We start from the raw sequence: 22,058 nt of genomic DNA, 5'->3' as shown, positions 1-22,058 counted from the left end.
ATGACAAGTTATTGCATGATGTGAGCGAGAATGTGGGAGCACCCACATCATAACATAGGCATAGGAGGCCACCTGAGAGGTACACTTGATACATGGTTCTTATGAGAATATGTGTTGAGATAAAGCCATATTCCTTTGAGGAGGTAGTGTTGTAACTGGTTTGGGCTGATGTCATGGTGGAGTATTACTCCATAGTTTGTAATAGTGTCTGGGATGTGGTCCCAAGATTGGTAGACAAGTCGACGGTGAGCTCCCATTGGATTTACAAGGTAGAGAAAGTTGTTGATGGTAGTTTTTAGAAGCATAAGGCTAGGTTTGTGGCCCGTGTCTTTTCACAAGTAGAGGGGATTGACTATGATGAGACCTTTGCTCCTGTTGGAAGGTACACATCGATTAGATCCATTTTGGCACTATCAGTGCAGTTGGTCTGGAAGATACATCAAATGGATGTAAATACAACCTTCCGTAATGGAATGATTGAGGAAGAGGTTTGTATTGATAATCCTGAAGGTTTTGAGACCTTTGACCATGAGTCACATGTGTGCCGACTCAAGAGAGTGTTCTATGAGCTGAAGCAAGCACCCCGTGCTTGGTACACTAGGATCGATAGCTACTTCACTGGGTTGGGATTCACCAAAAGTGAAGTGGATGTGAATCTATACCGCATTGTGGTGGAAGGTAAATTGTTAATCATTGTTTTATATGTCAACAATTTGATTATGAGAGGTGATAATCATCTGATGAAGCCCTGTAAGGAGGATCTTGCAAGAGAGTTTGAGATGAAGGACATGGGGCACATGCATTGCATTATGGGCATGGAAGTATGGCAGGGTGATTAGGATTTGTTTGTGTCTCAAGGAAATTATGCAAACAAGATACTCATGAGGTTCTGCATGGAGAGAAAAAAAAAAACCTAGAGACTCCTCTAGCAGGTAAATAAAGGAAGAACGATGGTACTTCAGGTGAAGTAGTGGAAGCTAATATTTACAAGTAGGTTGTGGGTTCACTCATGTATTTGGTGAAAACATGACCAGACATGTCCTATGCAGTTAACCAGCTTAGTCAAGTGATGGTTAGGCCTACCAAAATGTATTGGAAGGCAACCGCACATGTGTTGAGATACCTGAGAGGCACTACTTAGTACAGATTGTGGTACAGACATAGAGAGGGAGTGAAGCTTCAAGGATTCACCAATGACAATTGGGAAGGGATTCCATCCGATAGGAAGAGAACATTAGTAGGGATCTTCAATACTGGGTCAACAACAGTTTCTTCATACAATAGGAAATAGAGATCAGTTGCACTCAGTTAGACGTTGCACTCAGTTAGACATAGGCAGATTACATGGTTGCATGTCAGGCAACATGTGAGGCCATCTCCAATGAGGAAGATTCTATTTCATTTGTTTGTTTAGTGTATGGATCAAACTATGATTTACTATGATGACCAGAGTTGTATCAAAATATATGAAAATCCATCTTTTCATGATCGGTCTGAGCATATTGATATATGATATCATCATTTTCTAGATTGTGTATTAAGGAAAATTATGTTCTTGGAGTAGATTCCCACAAAGAAAGATGATTACATTTTTAAAAAGGCATTGTCAATATATAAATTCTAGTTTCACATAGACAGGATTGAGGTAGCTGATAATCCCTTTCTTTTTGAGAGGGAGTATAGAGAAATGGCAACAAGAAATTCCAATTTAATTTGTTCTTGAATTTAAACTATGAATTAAAAGTGAATTCTATTCTCATAACAACTTGTAAATAGTTAATTAAGTTTAACTGACTTAAAAAGCTTAGAAATTTGGAGTTGGAATTCCTTCTGTAGTCATGTATGTGTGATCCCAAAATTTTAGGGGTCGAAAATGAGTTTATTTGAGTTGTAATTAGGTAACTCAGTTTGACTGAGTTATAGACAATTAAAGTGGTTCTAACTATTGGAGGAACCGAGGAGGTCTAGTAGTGAGTTGGTGCACTAGTACATCCTCAGTATTGCTCGAGCTAACTAGAGATTCACTCAAGAGAAACCCATTCATGTCAGTTGAAGGAAAGACCCAGTTGAGTCTAGAGTGCAGGGATAGTGTACTCTCATTCGTATTATTTTCAGAGTTGTACAGATCATGCATGAAATCAGAGAAGGACCTAGTTTTGGATTGTGCAGTTATGGAGGAAGGATTTCCCAATTAAATATGGAATTCTCCTGACAAGAATTGTGCAAGGAAATAGGGGCTTGGCAGGCAGAGGAATAGGCTAAGTTTTGTGTTGAGATAACTTGTGAGCAAAAAGTTGATCATACTTGTGCAAAAATTGTTCCAGTGAGAACAAGATTTTTATTTTCACTCATATTTTTGATTAATTCAATATAGATAGTCAAGGTTTTGAGTAATGGATTTCCCCAAAGAAATATTTTGTTATGTGTCATTGATTATCTTCATCTTGTTGATAATTGTTTTCATCAGCATATTGGATTCCATTGTTGAAAGTAGAATAGATTCTAGGCTTACGTTATAGTACATTACATGAGCTGTGAATCTACAGTAAAATCTACATTGGGAGCAATTTCTTTTAGTTGGATTCAACGATACGTTGGATCAAGGTTTCTCTCTACTATTCCATTTATCTACAATATGTTTTTGTATATCTTATACAAATTAATGTATTGCGCTCACTGTACTCTTTGTTAATGTTTTTTACGACAACGTATTAGAGAAGAAGATTTGAAAGGGTTTTCCATGAGACTGGGTATTTTAAGTTGTAAACGCAGGTTCACTATACAAAAAGAGCGTATACACATGGGTTCACCATAGAAAAAGAGTGTATGCATATGCATGCACTTTCATAAGAGGAAAATCATGTATGGGTTGGAAAATCAAGGAAATTTAGGATTAAAGAATACCAAGGGTCAATACCATGGTATTGGCCCACAATATTGAGCAGAGTAATGGTTAATTGATCTTGTTCAAAAATACCACAAGATCTAAGTATTGTTTTGGTCTGAGGTATTAAGAAAGGCTAAAACTATATAAGGATGAGAAGATCAAAGGGATAGTTGCACATGTAATGAATATCTTATGAAGCGTTAAATCAAAAGCAATTATGCATGTTATGGGTTTCTGATTCTTTGCATGATCTAAACTAAGTATGCACCTGAGTGTTTTATGATGGATGAGATCTAATAATGGATCAAGATCATAATGACTTATCATTATGTGATTTGATAATGGATATGCTAGATCTGAATGCTACTGAATTTTTTATCCTTTACATGTCATGATACCAGTATGTCTGAAGTTTGGAATGGATGCAAATTTATAAGTAAGTAATTGCAGATCTATATGCTGGTTCACCTTGGTAAAGGAACCTATACACACATGTTCGACTCTTCCAAGTAGCGTATGCAAAAGAAAAGCATCTTGTTATCAAATGAATGATATATCTAATCAATGTTGTTGTTTTACTGTTGCCTGTCAATGAATTCTTCATTATATCTGAAAGTAAATTTTATTGTATAAGGAGATTGAGTCTAGTTGATTGATTGATTAAGAAAGAAGGGTGATCCTTGTTTCTATCTGTTTAGAACTCTGTAATATGACAATACATCTTCAGAATGTCACTGATTGGTACAGTTTGTGGTTCAGAGGTTTATGATTCATTATATTTAGAGGTATATGCAGGTTGGGCTAAAGGAACTAGCATATACATGCAGTTTGGCTTCATTGAAGTAGCGTACACATTCTGACACATGACTTTTGAGGTTACAGTTGGTTTTGGTTATTGATGCAGTATTCTGGGTTGTGATCTGTGTACTGGTTACAGTGGTTTGTCTATTCCAATTGTTTGGCTGAATTTGATTAAGTTTGAATGAATGGTTGATTCATTTGTGTTAGAGCTTTAGTGATTGTTTGATTCTGTGTGTGAGAGGTTTCAGTGATTTATTGATTTAGTTATGGTTGACTCAAAGATTGATGATTGGGTTTCAGTTGTATCAGATATTGATGATTGAGTTTCAGTGACTGGTTGATGCAGATGTATTTGATGAATGTATTGCAATGGTGATTGATTTTGAGTTTCAATGTTATTGATTGCTCCAGTGTGAAAATTTGATGAAACGTGGAACAAATATTGTGTTTTTGTGCACCAGGAGTATCTAGTATGAAAATTTATGAAACGTGGAACACATATTGTGTTGTTGTGCACCAGGAGTATCTAGTATGAAAATTTATGAAACGTGGTCCCTAGAGGATGCTGAGGGTTGGAGCCTTCAATTAGGAAGTCAAATATTCCTTCCAGTAGTGACTGGTGATTTGATGAGGGGGTTGGATATCCCTTCCAGTAGTAGTTGGAGAACGAGTGAAGGTTGTAGCCTTCAGTAGCCCGACACCTACATACTAGTAAACATATTGGCTAGTACAAGAGCTAGGGGCTTGTAGATGCCTTCTAGTAGAATCTAGAGAATGGGAGAAGGTTTTAGCCTTCTGTAGGTGGGTGACTACGTATTGGTATGAGTTTGCACCAGTACAAGATTGTAAACAAATTATTGTTTATATTAAAAAGAGGATAGAGATAATAACAACATGTGGTTTTTTCTCTTGCATTGGTTTTCCACCTTAAATCTTGGTGTTCATGTGTTTTGATTATGTGTGATGGTTTATTTTGTTATTAATGCACATGGTTATTGTTTAATGTTTAATAAAGTACTGATGCACTGATTAAAGATCAACATATGATGAATTAATTGAATCATAAGTTCACTAGATATATGTTGGTTTCATTAAGAATGGTTGTGTGCACACTTGAGTTCTCTTCACTGAAGAAATGTATATAAATATGATTATGGAAATGAAAAAGTTATTGATTTGTAAATACTAATTCACCCCCCCCCCCCCTTAGTATTATTCCCAACATAAACAATGTCATACTACTCTTGCAAAAACATTACTAACACCTTATAGTCTTTAATGTTTGAAAGCATACAATGCATTGTGTTGTTCTAATAATTTTTCCCAAGAACGTGATATAATAAGAAATGAATATTGATATGAATTTTTTTTCTTAACTAAGTAGATAATCAGAAATCAAAATTATTGTGATCATAAAATTTTAAAATAGCGTAGTATTTCATCAAGAAATGACCAACATCAACAATGGGCATGAAACCTCTTTTATAATGCATATCATTGTAGCATTTTCAAATATTTAATTACTAACCTTCTCCCTTCTCATGTAAGAGTTAATTTTTCCTGAAGAATGATTTTTCAAGTGTGAAAAATAAGATAAAATTAAATTTCATCTCTTTTCCTTTTAAATATTAACTTTAAGACCATTTTCACAAGCCCTTTTTCATTTCAAAAACTTCCTAATTCCTAAATTGAAATATCCTTCCTCTTAAGTGCTTTTCCTCATTCTCCACCAATTTTTTCCTCGAAAATACTAAGACAATGATTACACCAACCACAAAAAAATTATACATAAAACACATCCTAACATGAATTATTACACCGAACACATAAATAATATACACAAAACACATCTAAACATGAATTTTTTCATCAACAAAACACACACACAAACCACATTACAATAAGGAAGCTAACAATGCAACCAAGCATATGATAAAAGTTATGACCAATTGAATTTTGGCCTAGTTTCCCTAGTTTTTTCCTATACAACATATTTTTGCTAATTTTTGGAGCTTTTTGATACTAAAATTTCAATTCTATGTCAATCGGTATATTCTATCATCTAAGATATTTTTATAGATTTTTCTATGCCCAATATGAGATCTAAGAAAGGAATTATACCTCCTAGAATTAGAATGGTGCTCCATTTACCTAGTAAACTTTTCACATGAAAATTTTATATAGAGACTATATTTTGGACTTGCAGTATCTTACAAGAAAGATATAACTAATCTCTTTCACTTTACATAGGATGGACATTATGGGCTAGTAGGACATATATTTCTTGAAACTATTAGTGTAAAAAAATGTTTTTTATCGCCTCAAAAATATATCGAAAGTTCAAAACGTCAAAAGTATAAAGAAGAAATGTCACAAATTACTATTTTTCCTATGCAAGTGGAAATCCAAACTTGGTTAAAATATTTTCAAACTCAATTATGAAATATCTTATAGTAATATGAAAGTATGCAATTCATGTTAACTCTCCAAAAACAAGATCAAATGATTGACCCATTTCTATTCGATAAAGGGCTTAAGTGTGCATGATTTTCGTTGGACACTTGGCACCCATGAAACTATCATTTTCCTCTTCTCTATGCCTTTCTTTCCCAATTGGGCCTTATATTCCATGTCAAATATTACTAACTACCAATGATATGGGACAATCCCACTTCTTCTACCACCAATCTATGTGGCTCCTTTTTGACAGCTACTATGATGGGAGGGTATGGCTTCACACCTTTATCTCTAGTACACAACTTACATGTTCTCAAGATATGATGGTTATGAATTAATTCATCTAATGGTAAGGATAATATTATTTTTTGTAGATATTCAGATATTAATTATGTCACTTAAACCCTAAGGATCTAATGGTTGATATTAACCTAGATGTGATGGTGGAGATTATTTCATTCTAATGATCTAGTTTGAATTTGAGTTTAGAGATGATCATAGGTTAGCCATGATTGTTATCAAAAGTTATAGATTAAGTTTTTCACTTATATATAACTAGAGGTTAACCATCAAATTTAACTTTAAGAAATCCAACAATGGACGATCCAATGGTCCAAATTGAATTTTAGATTAAATATGCTCACTTCATAATGCAGTACATCACATCTAGGGAATATAATGAAGGATATTCATATGATCCAACGGCTCATATTGAATTTAGGCTTGTAAGTGATTAATAAATGATAAGAACCCTTCATGTCACATTAACCTTGTGGAAAAACCTATCCCCCTATCAAAATAAACAACTTCTTAGAGTCCCTATATTGTCACTAATCTTATGCTATGGAATTTCAAATTTCAAAAAAATTCAAAATTTCTCAATTCTTTCCTAATTATATCAATATAGATTATTTCCCATAATTTTTTCATCACCATGAAACCTATAGGTTTAATCCCTAAAATACATCCTTTTCTTACCAAAATCAATCCTAAAACTATCAGTTTCACTCTTGTAACAATGAATTTTCCGTTTTGTATCCAATTTATCCTCTTGATTTCACCCAAATGTGGAGGTTTTACTAAACGTTTTAATTTTCCTCCATCCCCACCTCTACAATTTCATAATATAGATGAATAATAATGGTTTGTAGCTATAAATTTTGAATTATTTGTCTCATGCAACTCATATACTATCTAACTTTGATAATTTCCCGCAAGTGGTCAGCAGTTAGAATTTTTACATTTTCTTTCATTGAGGAGATTTGTCAAACAATTATCAACAAACTTGAAACTTTGTTCTGACAAGCCAAGATCTACCCCATACAACCCAAATGGTGCATATTCACCTTTATATCATATTGTAACACCCAAACCACCCAAGATTAGGTGCACTAATACTAATCTCTATCTATGATCGCACAAATTTCAATTTCTTTAAATCGGATGATATTTAGCTTTAATACCATATATATGTGGATATCAAACCTAAACTATAATTTCAATTAGATAATATGTAATATAAATTGGTCACCATATCATCTATATTTATTATTAATTAGGAACCACAGTACCTTAATTAACCTCAATGCATTCTTACATAATGAAACTATAGAATGTGCAACATATAGTATGCCCATAATAGTATATTTATCATCTAGAAAATACTTATAATTCATAAGCAACACAAAACATAAGAAGTAACACAACCAAAATAATTTAAACACACAATAAGAATACTTATCTTATAATAACCACCAACTAGTTATAAGCCTTAGATGTTATACCCCACCATGTGACCTCACTGCTCTAGTACTCAGTATTGGATCACCCTCAAGTTGGGACTAGGAGTACTCCACTAGGACAAAGGCTCACCTAAATATAGTTATGGTCCTTGTTCAACACAAAACATTGTTAGGGACAATATACAAAATTTAACAACTCTTCAACCTATATGTTATGGGGAAATTTCACTTGAGTTAGGAGGTTACTTATAACTTAGCAAATCAGATAAAAATTTTCCCAGATTTGTGTGTGTGATCATGAAAAGATATCAAATCAAATTTAAGGCAAGAAATTGGTAGAAAAAATCTAAAAAAACCGATATTTCACTGTCTTTCTGAGTGAATATCTGTTATTGGTATGTTTCAAATGTGATTTCTTGCCTTGAAAGGGAAAAATCGATTTTGGTAGATTGAACCATTTTCAGCTACCTACGAGCCTACATATCAAGACTAACCTTTAAACAAGATGATGACACCCACATTTATAATAATATCCATTAGTGGCAAACATGCAAGGGGTTAGTATGAAATAAACTCCCTGATGATGTTCTTAGAGGCTAGTTTACCTGATCCCTTTGTCCTCAAATTGCCCAAGGTGGCCATTTTATGTGCTCAAAATCTTGATCTAGTGGACACATTGTACAATATTCTTCCTAATTCTCCTCACCCTTCAAGAGAACCACCCCAAACCAAACCAAGGCCACACTTTGATGGAGTTATTGGTTCCTTTCCTTTGATACATTGAACCAATTAGTTGCTAAGCTCAGGAAAATGATGGTCACTTGTCAAACTTTAAACAACATGATGCCACACTGTTAAATTGGAAACTAGGGCCAAACTCCATGTGGGTCGGCTTATTTATGGCAGCTGATATTTTTATTGGATCCCTCTCATCGAGAGGTGTAGGATTGATCCAAAGATCATCCGATTCTGATAAGTATTTATGGAGATATGAATTTATTTTGTTTATGTAATTATTATCAAGCCGACCAGCTCTTATGTAGGCTCTAGAAGCCCAACCGACGTGTCTATTCATCATCCTTGTTTTAGTATAAATAGATGAATATTTGATGTCATCTGAACACGCATTCTTGAGGTGATATCCTCCTCTCCACGTATTGGGTTTTTGGAGTAGGAGAGAGACACCATGAGAATATGCACTGACCTTGATGCCCTAGTTCTAACGCATAGCAATGGAGACTCCTATAACGTGATGCCCTATACGCAGAAATGGAAGACTTCTACACTTAGTCAGCGTAAGGCCATATATGCTATTCATGAAATATGATGAATCTGCTTCGTTGTGGAAGAGCCGCAGTCAATAAAGGTTGTAATGTTCTCGCATGCAAAAAGATTAATACGCAGAATTCATAGGCCCTAATCTATGCAGTCAAGATGGCTCCCATATACACGGAACATGATGGAGAATTACACGATGTACATGAAAGGAATGCAACACCGTCATGAAAACATATATGCACAACTATGGAAACCCTATACGCTGTGCAGGCAATGAACGCATCAATGCATTGCAGTCAATGATAAACATTGATCGTGGAATACATCATCGTAGTCAATGTGTGAACGTTAACACTGGGTTCACGTAGTCACATGTGATATATGCAGTCAACGTGTGGGTTATACGTTATTATATATCAGACACAGTCAACGTGTGATACGCTGTTATATGTTATCAATTCAAGCAATCATGTGCGAATTATCTATGAATTTATTCATTTTGTGTTCTGTATAGTGCTATGGTATTTGAAGAGATCTTTGTGATTCGCTGTATCTGGTGATCGATCTTGCTGAGACAGAGCGATGAGAAATTTGTGTGGAGAGCGATTTGCATGATGAATGAATTGTTATGGCTGCCTGCGTCACAACAGTGTGCATAGAAAAGATGTGATATATAGTTGTCTTGCGTATGTTGTTCAAAGTCTGAGGTTTTAAAGTCTACTTGATTTAATGATTACACATAGAACAAGATGCATAGCTGACTTGTTTTTTTGCTGGATATTTTCTTTGTAATTTCTTCGTGAGTGTTGAATTTTGACTATCTAGTGAGTCTACAGAGATTTATGGCAGAAGTCAAAATGAGGTAGCTGCAAACCATATGTGAAGAAGCCACAGACTCCTATGAGTATCCTCGAATGAAGAAAGCCGGATGTATGTGATCTGGGCACATCTAATCTTGATGAGCTAAGATCACAACAGTTATAAACATTGAACAATGATCTCGATTTTAGTTGGATAAAGAAGATCTCATTGACATATAGCTGCCTTGAAGAATTGGATGATGTTTATATATGTTGTAGTGATCACCTCTGAAGAAAGAAGGAGACAAGGATCATAATCTTACAGTACAGTAAGATGCAGTTATGATCTCAAGGTTCAAAGATCATCTCATCCTCTAGGAACAATCATGGTGTGTAATCACTCATCAAAGCAGAGATGAGATCATTAGCATGAGTAGCATAATGAAGCATGTTGTAGATCATGGGCAGCATGATATATGGGTGACATGATGCATGAAGCATGGGCAGCCTGATGATGTATGATGTAGATTATGGGCAACATGATGTAGATCATGGACAACATGATGTATGGGCAACATGATGAAGATCATGGGCAGTACAATGATATATGAGAGCATGAGCAGCATGATGATCATGGGTAGCATGATGGTGCTACACAGTGAGGTGCAGCAAATGGACGAGATGCAGCACGATGATAGGTGAAGGAGTCACCTTGAGAATCAGTTGAAGCAGAATGTCTTCAACTGATCTCATCATGATACGAAATGGTCTATGCTAGATCTAGATAAGTCAAAGTATTTGACTTCTGTTGTAAATGTACTCTCTCTCTCTCTCCTTCTCTGCTGAACTTTGAAGATAAAGGAAGATTTGATCAAAGGGTTTCCCCACACATTGTGGGGTTTGTCCCTGACTTGCGCCACATCCTGTGTCCTCTTGTCTTGGCTTGTCTTCTGCATTTTATATTTATGTTCTATCTGTAGTTTATCATAATGTTAATGTGATTGCTAACTGTGAAAATTTAAATAAATTGCTCTAGCATAGAACATACCTAATCTTAACACACAAACATTTCTAATCATATCCATGAGTGGCTAATATGCAAGCAGCTAGTATGAACTAAAATCCCTAACAATGTTCTTAGTGGCTAGTTCACCTAATCCCTTTGTCGTCAAATGTCCCATGGTGGCCATTTTACATGCTAAAGATCTCAATCTGGTGGCCACATTGTACAATATTCTTTCTAATCCTCCTCACCCTTCAACAGAACCACCCCAACCCAAACCAAGGCCACACTCTAATGGAGACATTGGTTCTTTTCCTTTGATACATTGAGCCAGTTATCTACTCATCTCGAGAAAATCATGGTCAGTTTTCAAACTTTAAACAAGATAATTCAATTGACATTTCTACTCATATCCATGAGTGGCAAAGATGAAAGAGGTTAGTATTACCTAAAATCCCTAACAATGTTCTTCGAGGCTATTTCACCTAATCCCTTTGTCGTCAAATTTCCCAAGGTGTTCATTTTGCATGCTCAAGATCTCAATCTGGTGGGTACATTGTACAATATTCTCCTTAATTCTCCTCACCCTTCAATGGAACCACCCCGACCCAAACCAAGGCCACACTTTTTGATGGAGTTATTAGTTCTTTTGCTTTGATAAATTAAGGAGGTTATTTTCTCAGCTTGGGAAAATTATGCTTAGTTCTCAAGCCACAACAAGTGCACCTAACTCTCAAGAAGAGCTCACTTATTCTAAGAAATATGTCGATGTTGTTATGGTGAAGTCCACACTATTAAAGAAACCTCAATAACTTGGTGGGAAAAAGAATAGAAACAATAAATAAAAGAACAAACCTGCTCATGAGAATCAAGAAAACAAACCCACTCAGCTTTGGGGAATTACTAAATGATGTCACAACATCAATTTCCCTTGTAAGATTCATCAAGGTGAGAATTTAGCTCAAGAGTACCTGTGTATGGATGAGGTCCTTCGTCTTCGTGCACCATTGGTGGCCTCCTAATATCTAGTCATATTTACTCATCCTTTCCCTCTACGCCACAACAACAAATGGTTGCACAAGCTTCTTAGCCTCCACAAAGGGGAAATGGTGGACCATAATTTCATCCTGTTGGAACTAATTCATTGATACTTATGTGTTAGGATGATTTTAATGTGTCTATGTGAGTGAAATACTATGACCTTCATGAGTTAAGTTTTGCTCCTAACGACTTGACCACCCCTACTACTTCTCATGGGCCTATTATGTTAGATAAGTTTTCAGAGTCATTATATCACGCACCTAAGGGTGTGGTCTGAAAGTTAATAGACAACCCCAATCCACAGGTAGCTTAACACTATATTATTTTTGAGGACCTTGGTGAAGCACCATGTACCATGGCTTCCCTAATTTTTTTTAGAGCTACCCTCAGTAACACAAAACTTTGTTGACTACCATCAGAAGGTTGGATCCAACAAAGTCTAGCATGATCACCTTTCATGTTGATGCTCCTGGTCATAGAATCTCCCTATAGTTTTCCTTGCAGATTTTAGTGCAAATTTTTAATCATCATGTATATCAAAATTTTTGGATGAAGGGTCTTCCACTTGTGTCATGTCAGCACATGCTAGAAATATCTTGTGTTCAATACTAACTAAGTCTACTACCACTCTACAAGTATTTGACGAACAAAATTTTCTTCCTCAGGGGGTTCCTCCAAAGTTTGTCATCGAGATGCGAGGAAAGACTACCTATGATCATGTTGAAGTTGTAGATGCTAACTTATATTATAATCTGCTCCTTGTTCTTAGCTAGCTTTATGCCATATTTGTTGTTGTGTCTTTATTGTTTCATTTTCTTTGATTCCCTCAAGAAGAAAATATTGTCACGATCAATAAGCTCAATTATTGTATACCATTGGTGAAGACCACCACTATGGGCAGTGTTTTACCATTCATCGGAATAACCCTAGAAACTATGAGATTGTTGGGGCACACTACTATAAATTAATTTATTTTTTATGACCTTTATTTGTTCTTTCGACACCATGTCATCAAGACTTATGACCAATGTGGATTCTAGGAAATTTCACATGTGCCACCATTGAAATTTAGACATCCCAACTTATCATCACAACTTCGATGTACATAGTTGTTAGAACCATGGTCATCGAAGCTAGATGTTTTAGTCAAAATCCCTTTCCATAACTTTCATCAAAATGTAGACATGCCCATTGTTCATTGAAATGGTGACACACACCATTGTTGAAAAAATGGTCATTGAAGCTAGATATTTTTGTAAAAAGCCATTTCCATAATGATCACAAATTCAACAAACAATGCATCAGTCTAGCAACACCAAGTCATCAGATGACAAAGGGATAGTGGGGTCAATCTACCAACACATGGTTTTTTCATCCAACAATCTTTCAACAGTCTCTCCATTATCTTTTGATATAACCATTGTTGAAAAAGCAACAAAAATTTCGCACAACCCATGCAATCTGTCAACGTACCAACAATTTGTCATATATATATATATATATATATATATATGCATGCATGTATGTATATATTATATAGATATATATTGATATATATGACATATTATAATATGTTATAATATATATAATATAGTATATTATATATAATACGTATATTTATAACCATGTTTGAAAAGAGGTGGAGGGCAAGCAGAATTGATAGTGAAAAACCAGAATGGTTTTTACGAAAACTAAAAGAGGCTAAGCATGACCCCTTTGTAGTGTTTTGGAAAATGTGTTGGGGGGGAATGTGGGTTCCTCTTTTGATCTCAACTATTGGTATTTTTCACTAGTGGTTTTTTTCAAACCATTTAACATGAAAGCCCCTCCCTACATTAAACTTCAATGAGCTTCGGGACCCCACATACCATAGATTTGGCTGACTTTTGTGCATTGACTAATATGAGCCATCGATCACTCTAATATTTGGAAGAAGGATAAACCTTGGTTTGTGTCCAATTGCATGACATATATAAAAGGTATCTTGAACCTACCTACTTCTCAATATTCCTTGAATCTGGAAAGTATGCTTTCATGCAGGGAAAATTTTAAGGATGGAAGTTAAAGTTTAACTACCTTGGCAAATCTTATTAGTGCCTAATATCTAAATTTTAAGACATGTCCACCATCTATCAAAGCAGTTCACAATGGATGTGATGATCAGTGTAACCAGTAAACAAGGAAGGTTCTTCTAGTATCATGTAGAGTAGTCCACAAGGATGAGACAATAGTGATAACCAATGTAGCACATTCCCAACAAGATAAGTACTAAGACAGCCGAAATAGTTCAACTATCTTAGTACATGAGAAACAAACATGAATTACAAATTCAAAAATAATAGTCTTACAAACATCTACAAAACATGCATGAAAATGTGTCGGCCTTAACAGACTTATGTATTAAGAAAAAGTTCCAAGACACATATGTAAATCATACATCACTATCCCTAGTAGTGGTACATTGGAGCCAATCATCACTCCTAAAGGAACTGACTAAAGACACTTAAAGCTTTGTGGGAGGAGACAAGGTGAAAAGTCCTTGATCATACAATCAGAGTGGTAGATATAGCCAAGGGTGATGCTTGACCCTTGTGACTCTTCAACTACCCTCATGACCATTCAAATTCCTATTACTTTTCAACTTACATGACTCTTCATCTTCATGTGTATCCATTGGACTTTCACTTTACATTACATTCGATTTACAGCAGATATGGCCCATAATAGTGATGTGTCCTTTGAAAGCTCAAGACAAAACTTGACATGACACTGCTGACATGGATCGACTTGTTGTGGTTACAATGTCAAGATGTTGTTTCTGCTAAGTGATGGATGTGTTCTTGGATGTTCTTTCTCTTCTCCTCCACATGGCTTGATGTTGTGGTGTCTCCAGTGATCTTTGTTCTTGAAATATGGTTGCATGCATGCGTTCCCTCTGCTTGTTCTTGATGAGCTTCTTTCATCCATATAGCTGCAAGTGAGTCTTTTAGGATGTTCGTGCCTTCTTCATTTCCTTCATCATCCTGAAATGATCTATCAATTTACTTGTTCCTATAATTCACTCATGATGTATGACATCAAATCAAAAACCTCCTTGTCTAAGATGATGCATTTTTATCCATGTACCAGGCCCAGGACAAATGAGAGGTTGGGAAGAGGGCCTAGTATGTAACAACCTTGGTGAAAATTCCATGTAATAAAAGTTAAAAACAATAACCAAAGTTGATGGGACACTTATTCCAATATAAATGTAGGGAAAACATCCTATGGGGTGTTCATTTTGTTGTTTATGGCTAAGGAAATTGGTAAAGGAAATGGCTAAGGCTTTTGAAAGTGTTGCAGTAGATTCAACACCCTCCAAAATTTTGGCATGTACTCAAATTTTGGAGCCTATCGTGGATCCTATGATCGAATGTTCCATAGTCACTTATTTGGTAAGTTGATGATCTCAATCTTTCCTCTTCAGTCTTAAGAGCCATTCGTGATTTTATCTTTATATAGCATGTGTCATCTTTGGGCACGAGGATTATCGCTTGTCATGCAAAGGGAAATTTGTTTTTCTTCAAGGGGAAATCTTTGTGAGAATGGGTTTTCCTCACCATATAGAAATGCTTTTCATGCATTTCATGCACTCTTTCACATGTGTCACATTTATCCTCTCAAAGTATATCATCGAAGCCACACTTTTCATAGGTTGTCACAAATGTTGTTGTACTAAGAAAACTATGTGTTATAAGTTCTGGATGGTCTATGTTGTATCACTAAGTGTTGAAGTGTTTTATCATAGTCAAGTTATATCACTTTTCACATCAATTCCACTAATCCCACACTTAGCCAAATTCTAGAGTTTCCCCAACAACCTATCCTAATCCATCTTTCCTGAACTACGTAGTTTGCATTTGCATACCTCAATTTTTTCCCTTTCCTGTTAAAACTATGTAATGTGTAGAAATTCCAGCCTTCCTTACCATTCAAAATTGTGTAGTGGTTTCCTTCAGTGTCCCTCGCTCAGCTGAAACCCACTATTTCCATAAAGTGTGCAGTTTTTCCCTCAGCTTCCTAGTCTTCCTTGCATTCTGAAAATGTGTAGATGTGTCCTCATAGGGCTTCATCCCCCAGCAAATCCTTGCATCCAGACACTGCAAAGTTTGGTCCCTTAGCTACCCAATATGACTTGCATCCCAAAACTGCGTAAATGTGTCCTCCCAGGCCCTCATCCCATAGCAGGCACTACCCACTGAGAGTGAAAAAATGTGTCTCTCAGGGGCCACAAAGAAGGATGACACGATGTATGACTCTCAAGGAGTTAAGGAGAAAGATAAGAAGACCAAGGAAGTATGATTGAATATCGAGACTGCATGAAGACTCTATCTTATGCATAACCCTTTAGAGTGTAGGTATGGAAAACAAAGCACATATTTTAAAATACACCTCTTAGTGTAGCTTAAAGGACTACTTATCATTGTTATATCACTCTATCTTCAACGACATGCATAGTTGCAAGCAATGAAATCCACGTGTTTCATTTTTTTGTGTTTCTCCATTTCACTTTTTGGATCAATTGGCACCTTTTGACATGTTTTGTAGTTATGTCATGTTTTTCAACGATTCTAGTGACTGTGAAGTTTGGTATTTGTGTATAAAAGTATTCCTATTCACGTAAATACCTATCACACTCATACATAAAGTTGTAAGCACTCTCACACAAGTGTATTCATAGTCATCCAAAGGTCTATCCCAAGTGTCAAACTTGTCACTTTTAACTCTAGATAGTCTCATAGAGAGCGATGGTTTTTCTTGTTCTCCTGGTGGTCTATCTTGTCATGTTTTTGAAGTATGTGAAGTGTGTGGTCACAATGTTGAGTCCTCACAAGTTCACTTGCCTCTCACACTTAGTCATTTTCCTGAAAATATTTCTGACTAAACAACTCCACTTCACCAGACCCCAACTGAGTTGCACTACGCAACTTCAACTCTTATTGGTGCTAATATGCTACCTATAATTGCATAGTTCTTGAGTCTATCCTCTTGTTCAATTGCACTCAACAATCCCAAAGGTGAGCAACTGGTCTTCCTTGCTAGAACTACGCAGAAACTGCCTCAAAGCCCGACCTGAACTACACACTTCATAGGATCAGTCATAAATCCTCCTCCTTGATTTCTAGAACCTCACAATGCATAGAGACATGAGCATTCACTACTCCCAGAAATTGCATACAAGTGTCCTCCAAGTGATCTCCCTCAGTCGGGACTCAATGTTCTCAGAAACTGCAGAGAATTGTCCTTTGGTCTCTTTTCTATCATGCCTTGTCTATCCTTAGGAAACTGCATAGAGGTTCCCCTCAGTGTTGCACCTTGTAGCTACCATTGGTGTCCTCAACTACGAAATCCTTCCTCTGAGTGACATCTGTGAAGTTTTCCCCTATAGTGAATACTGTGCCCTGGAGTTCCTCATCTAAGCCTGAGCTGGGATCTACATAGCCTCAGTGACCACTCTCCCTCCTCGTCACCCAGAACTGCATAGTGTGTAGTTACTAGGCCATTTTCGCAACTTATCATCTGTCCCAGGCTTGGCCCATGGAAAAAAATCCATCATCTTAGAATAGGAGGTTTTGGATTTGATGTTGTCTCGTCATGAGTGATTTGCAGGAACATGTACACTGATGGATCATGGTGAGATGAAAAACAAGATGAAGAAGGAGCGAGCATGCTAGAATACTTACTTGAGGTTGGATGGATGAAATAAGCTCAAGTGAAAGGAACACATGCATGTAACCATCTTACAAGACCAAGACCATTGAAAACCCTGCAGCATCAAGCCATGTGGAGGTGAAGAAAAGAAACATCCAAGAAAACATCCATCACTCATCAGCAACAATATCTTGACATTGCCAGCATAGCCAACCACTCCATGTCAACAATGTCATGTAAAGTTGTGCCATGAGTTTTTGAAGCCACATTACTAATATGGGACACATTTGTTGTAACCGAATGTAATGTAAAGTGAAATTCCAATAGAAACACAATGAAGATGAAGTTTCATGTTAGTTGAAAAGTCATACAAAGATGAATGGTCATGAGGGTAGTCTAAGAGTCACAAGAATCAATCATATTCCTTTGCTATATATACCCCCCATTATATGAGAAAGGAATTTTCACCTTGGCTCCTCCCACATAGGCTTGATATTTTTTCAGTCAGTTCTTTGAGGACTGCATGGAAACTTTTAAGGGCTAATATTCGCAAGTGGGCTAATTTTCCATGGTTATTCCAAAAGGAATATTCGCCAATTTCCATTTTTTTCTAAAATTAATTCATCCAAATTTCATATTATAAAATTCTTTTACCTTAAAAATTGCTAAAATTGTATAAAGACTATATATAAAACAATTAGAAATTTTCATGTTTTTACAAAGATATCAACAAAGATTTTAGAATTTGCAATTTGCGGACTAGTAAGATTCACCAAGGTTTCTAAACTTTAAGACACATTTTCTTCCTTAAAATTTTCTCTATCAAGGAGTGAGGAGTGGCTCCAATTTCCCACTACTGGGACTAGTGATGTATGGTGTCCAAATGTGTCTTGGGACTTTACTTAACTTAGAAGCCTATTAAGGCAAGCACATTTCACACATGTTTTTGTAGATGTTTTTAATTCTACTCATTAGACATTGGTAATGCATGTTTGTCTAAACTGTACCAAGATAGTTGAACTACTTTGGTTGTTTTAGTACTTACATCATTGAGAATGTGTTTTATTGGTTAGCATTGTTGTCTCATCCTTGTGGACTAATCCACAGGATACCAGACAAACCTTCCTTGTTTAATGGTTATAATGATCATCACATCCGTTGTGGACAACTCCGCTAGATAGTGTATGGGTATTCCCATGTACTTTGGTTTTAACGATTGTTTCATCCATTGTGGACTATTTCGCTGGATGCTGGACAAACCATTTTTGGTTCGAATGTGTCTCTTCCTCGGTGATATTATTACCTCTCACTTAGAGGCTCACTTTACTCTTCCCCTTTGCAGTGAGAGAACCTAGACATGAGTTACTTTATGCACTCGCCAGGCACCCTTAACTTATTTGGAGATAACAGCGTAACACTCTATTTTTGCTGACCTCTATAGACAAGGAAGATCTCTAAGTATATGTCAACGAGCAATTTATACCGAATGGAACTCCTACACCAAATGGTGTGAGGTCTAGTTGGGACTTCATATCGAGGAGATCCCCTTGGTTGATGGATTTCGAGAACCATCAACAAAATGGCGCTAGAAGTAGGGTGAGATGACAAGTTGTGCCTATAAAGTCTAGCTTGATTGTCTTATTTAAAATTTCTCTTCTTGAAATAATAATCCTGGGATGTTTTTCTAAAAATCCTAAATGTACCATCCCTATGGAAGTTATTCATGACCTATCCAAGTTGGAGTTCAATGGTGAGGGTGAACCATCTTTTCATGTGCATGTGCTTCAAGTTATGACTCTTTGCCATCGTCACCAAATAAATTCCAAAGGTGTCTAGGCTATATTACTCACCCTCACATTCGAAGGTCGTGCTAAACAATGGTGTCATACATTACCCATTTATCTTTTTGGTTCATTCGGTCAACTTGCTAAGATGATGGTTAAAACTTTCGACAAGTATATCCATCGAGATGTCAGTGAAAAAAACTTCCATTTAAGAATGGAGCCTCATGAACTAGTTGAGGACTTTTCTAATATATTCCTTCACATCTTTTGTGAAATTTGTGAAAAAAATTTGAACTAGGATTTCTTGAGATAGGATTTTACACACTTGGTTCATGTCTCCCATTAATGGTGAACCTCCTAATTTCCCTTCTTCCCCAGAACTTATGGATCATGAGACACCTCAAATTGTAGAGGAGGAGCCCACCACCCCATTTTTTCCTTATCTTCCTCCTCTTTCAGTCCTGATGTGGGTGCCCCCTTATGGTGATCATGAAGCCGAGAAATCTTCACATCAAGTCCCAAGCCCATGTTCTCATCGGTGTCCTACCTCAATGGAGGAAGTTATAGAATGGCTCATGAAACCTGCTATGAAGACTCACTCCTCCATTCCACAAGAGGACCTCACTATTCATAACTCAAGTTTTGAATCTGATTTGCATCTCTGCCATCCTCTATCATCTACAAGCCATGACGCCTTATACCATGACTCACTTGATCCATCCACTTCACCAACCAGTTGTTCACATTCTCTTGATTCTCAAGTTTTTGGTTCAAATTGTGATCAGGTGAAAGGTAGTCCGATTACACAGCCAGAGGATTATAAAGGTGAGGACACTATCAATCTTCCTCTCTATTTCAAAATTATCCACATCAAAACAATGAGCTTCTATTCTTAAATGATTCTCAATCTCCTAATCTCGATGGAACATCCTATACATTCAATTCTTTCAATTAATCCCCACCCTTGGGCGGTAGTCATCCCAATAATGATAACTCCATGTCCATAGGTCATGACGAATGCCCAAGCACTTCATGTGATCTTTCAGTTTCTCATGAAGATTCTAGTTCAGATCTAGAATATTCTCTGGTAAAAGAAGACATCCATATCAAAACTTCCTCTTCACCTCACTTTCCCTTGTGTCCTACAATTAGCAACATATCTACATGCGATAGAGATACTCAATGTTCTCTTACTTCTTCATCTGATGATTTATCTCCTCGACTGACACAAGGTGGTGAGGTTTTCCATGATAAATTTGAAAATAGTCTAATCGCACAGGACTCTTCCAACCCCTCATAATCTCTTATGTTGCATGAAGAAAACTTGTCAAATCAGTTTTCTCACGCGAGCTCACCAACTCATTTATCTTTGGATGTACCATGAGAAGATCCTCTTCAGTTGAGAAATCTAATTATTGTTGAAGCTTGTGACAGAGATTTCTACCGTCTAGAGTGCAATTTTGAAATTAGTAGCAGTAACCACCGTCAATGCATGCATGATCTGGTTCGAGCTTCAAGATGTGATTCTACAATTCTGGAATGTTCTGGGACCTACCAAGGAGTCAAGGCACTTCAACTTCCATTGATAATTATGTCAAGACTTGACGACTCTGGTAAGACCTTGAAACCAAATCAGATCTAGTTTATCACACACAATCGATCTATCTACATGGTTTCATTCAGTGTGGATTCCTGTCTAAAAAATATTTTGTATTTCAGGTGTCCTCTCAAATTTTCAAAATTTCACTTATGACTTAATTCACAAATTTGTTACAGCGCATCCATCTTCATGAAAATCTCTCACGTCAAACTCGAGTTGGGAATGTACATCTCTCACAACATCATGGAATTCTGAATTTTATCATCTCAAAAAATTTGTTTGCCCGTAATCATACTTATCGTATTTCACCCTTAATGGTCAACTCCTTAGTCTTCTTGTGAATATTGTACTACAAATTTGTCCACGTATCACACCAGAAATCTCCCCTGGGTGATGATGAATGCACAAGCTATCACACGAATCAAGTTCCTCTCTATTCAGCATGCCTCAACTGGTTTCAAACATTCACGGCATTGGGATCCTTTTTAAATTCTTGTGGTGACTATGATGCTTGCCCAATTAGTCACTAGTTGCAAGAAGGTGGTCCATCATATCTAGCTCAGAACAAACTTGGTTTGATTATTCAGAGCATTTACAAGATTGTTCAAATGGATTTTTCTTCATTCATTGCAGACTGGGAATATGACATCTTAACTATCTCATCTGATCATTTCTCTATCTTAGATGATTGTCATTCAGCTTATGATTTTCCCATCAAAACATTCGATGATAGTTTCTTTACACTCTCTGATCTTCATTTCTTAACATCTCTCTCTTCATATTTCCATTAAGTAGGTGAGACACTTTAGCCTTCGCTAATGGTTATGACAGGTCCTCACTATCTTGGCATGCTTGCCGAGGATGATCAGATCTATTTTTCTTTACAAGATTCACATCATGATCGTACCTCTCAAATTGAAAATTCTTCTTTTCAAAGTTCACGAGGCTTTCCAGATAGCCATCATGAATTTTAC

The sequence above is a fragment of the Pinus tabuliformis genome, chromosome 3_2 (genome assembly GCF_031772625.1).
Source record: "Pinus tabuliformis cultivar Carrire ecotype Pingquan chromosome 3_2, CPIR1, whole genome shotgun sequence".
In the NCBI taxonomy this organism is placed as follows: Eukaryota; Viridiplantae; Streptophyta; class Pinopsida; order Pinales; family Pinaceae; genus Pinus; species Pinus tabuliformis.
Note: the sequence above shows the minus strand (reverse complement) of the source record.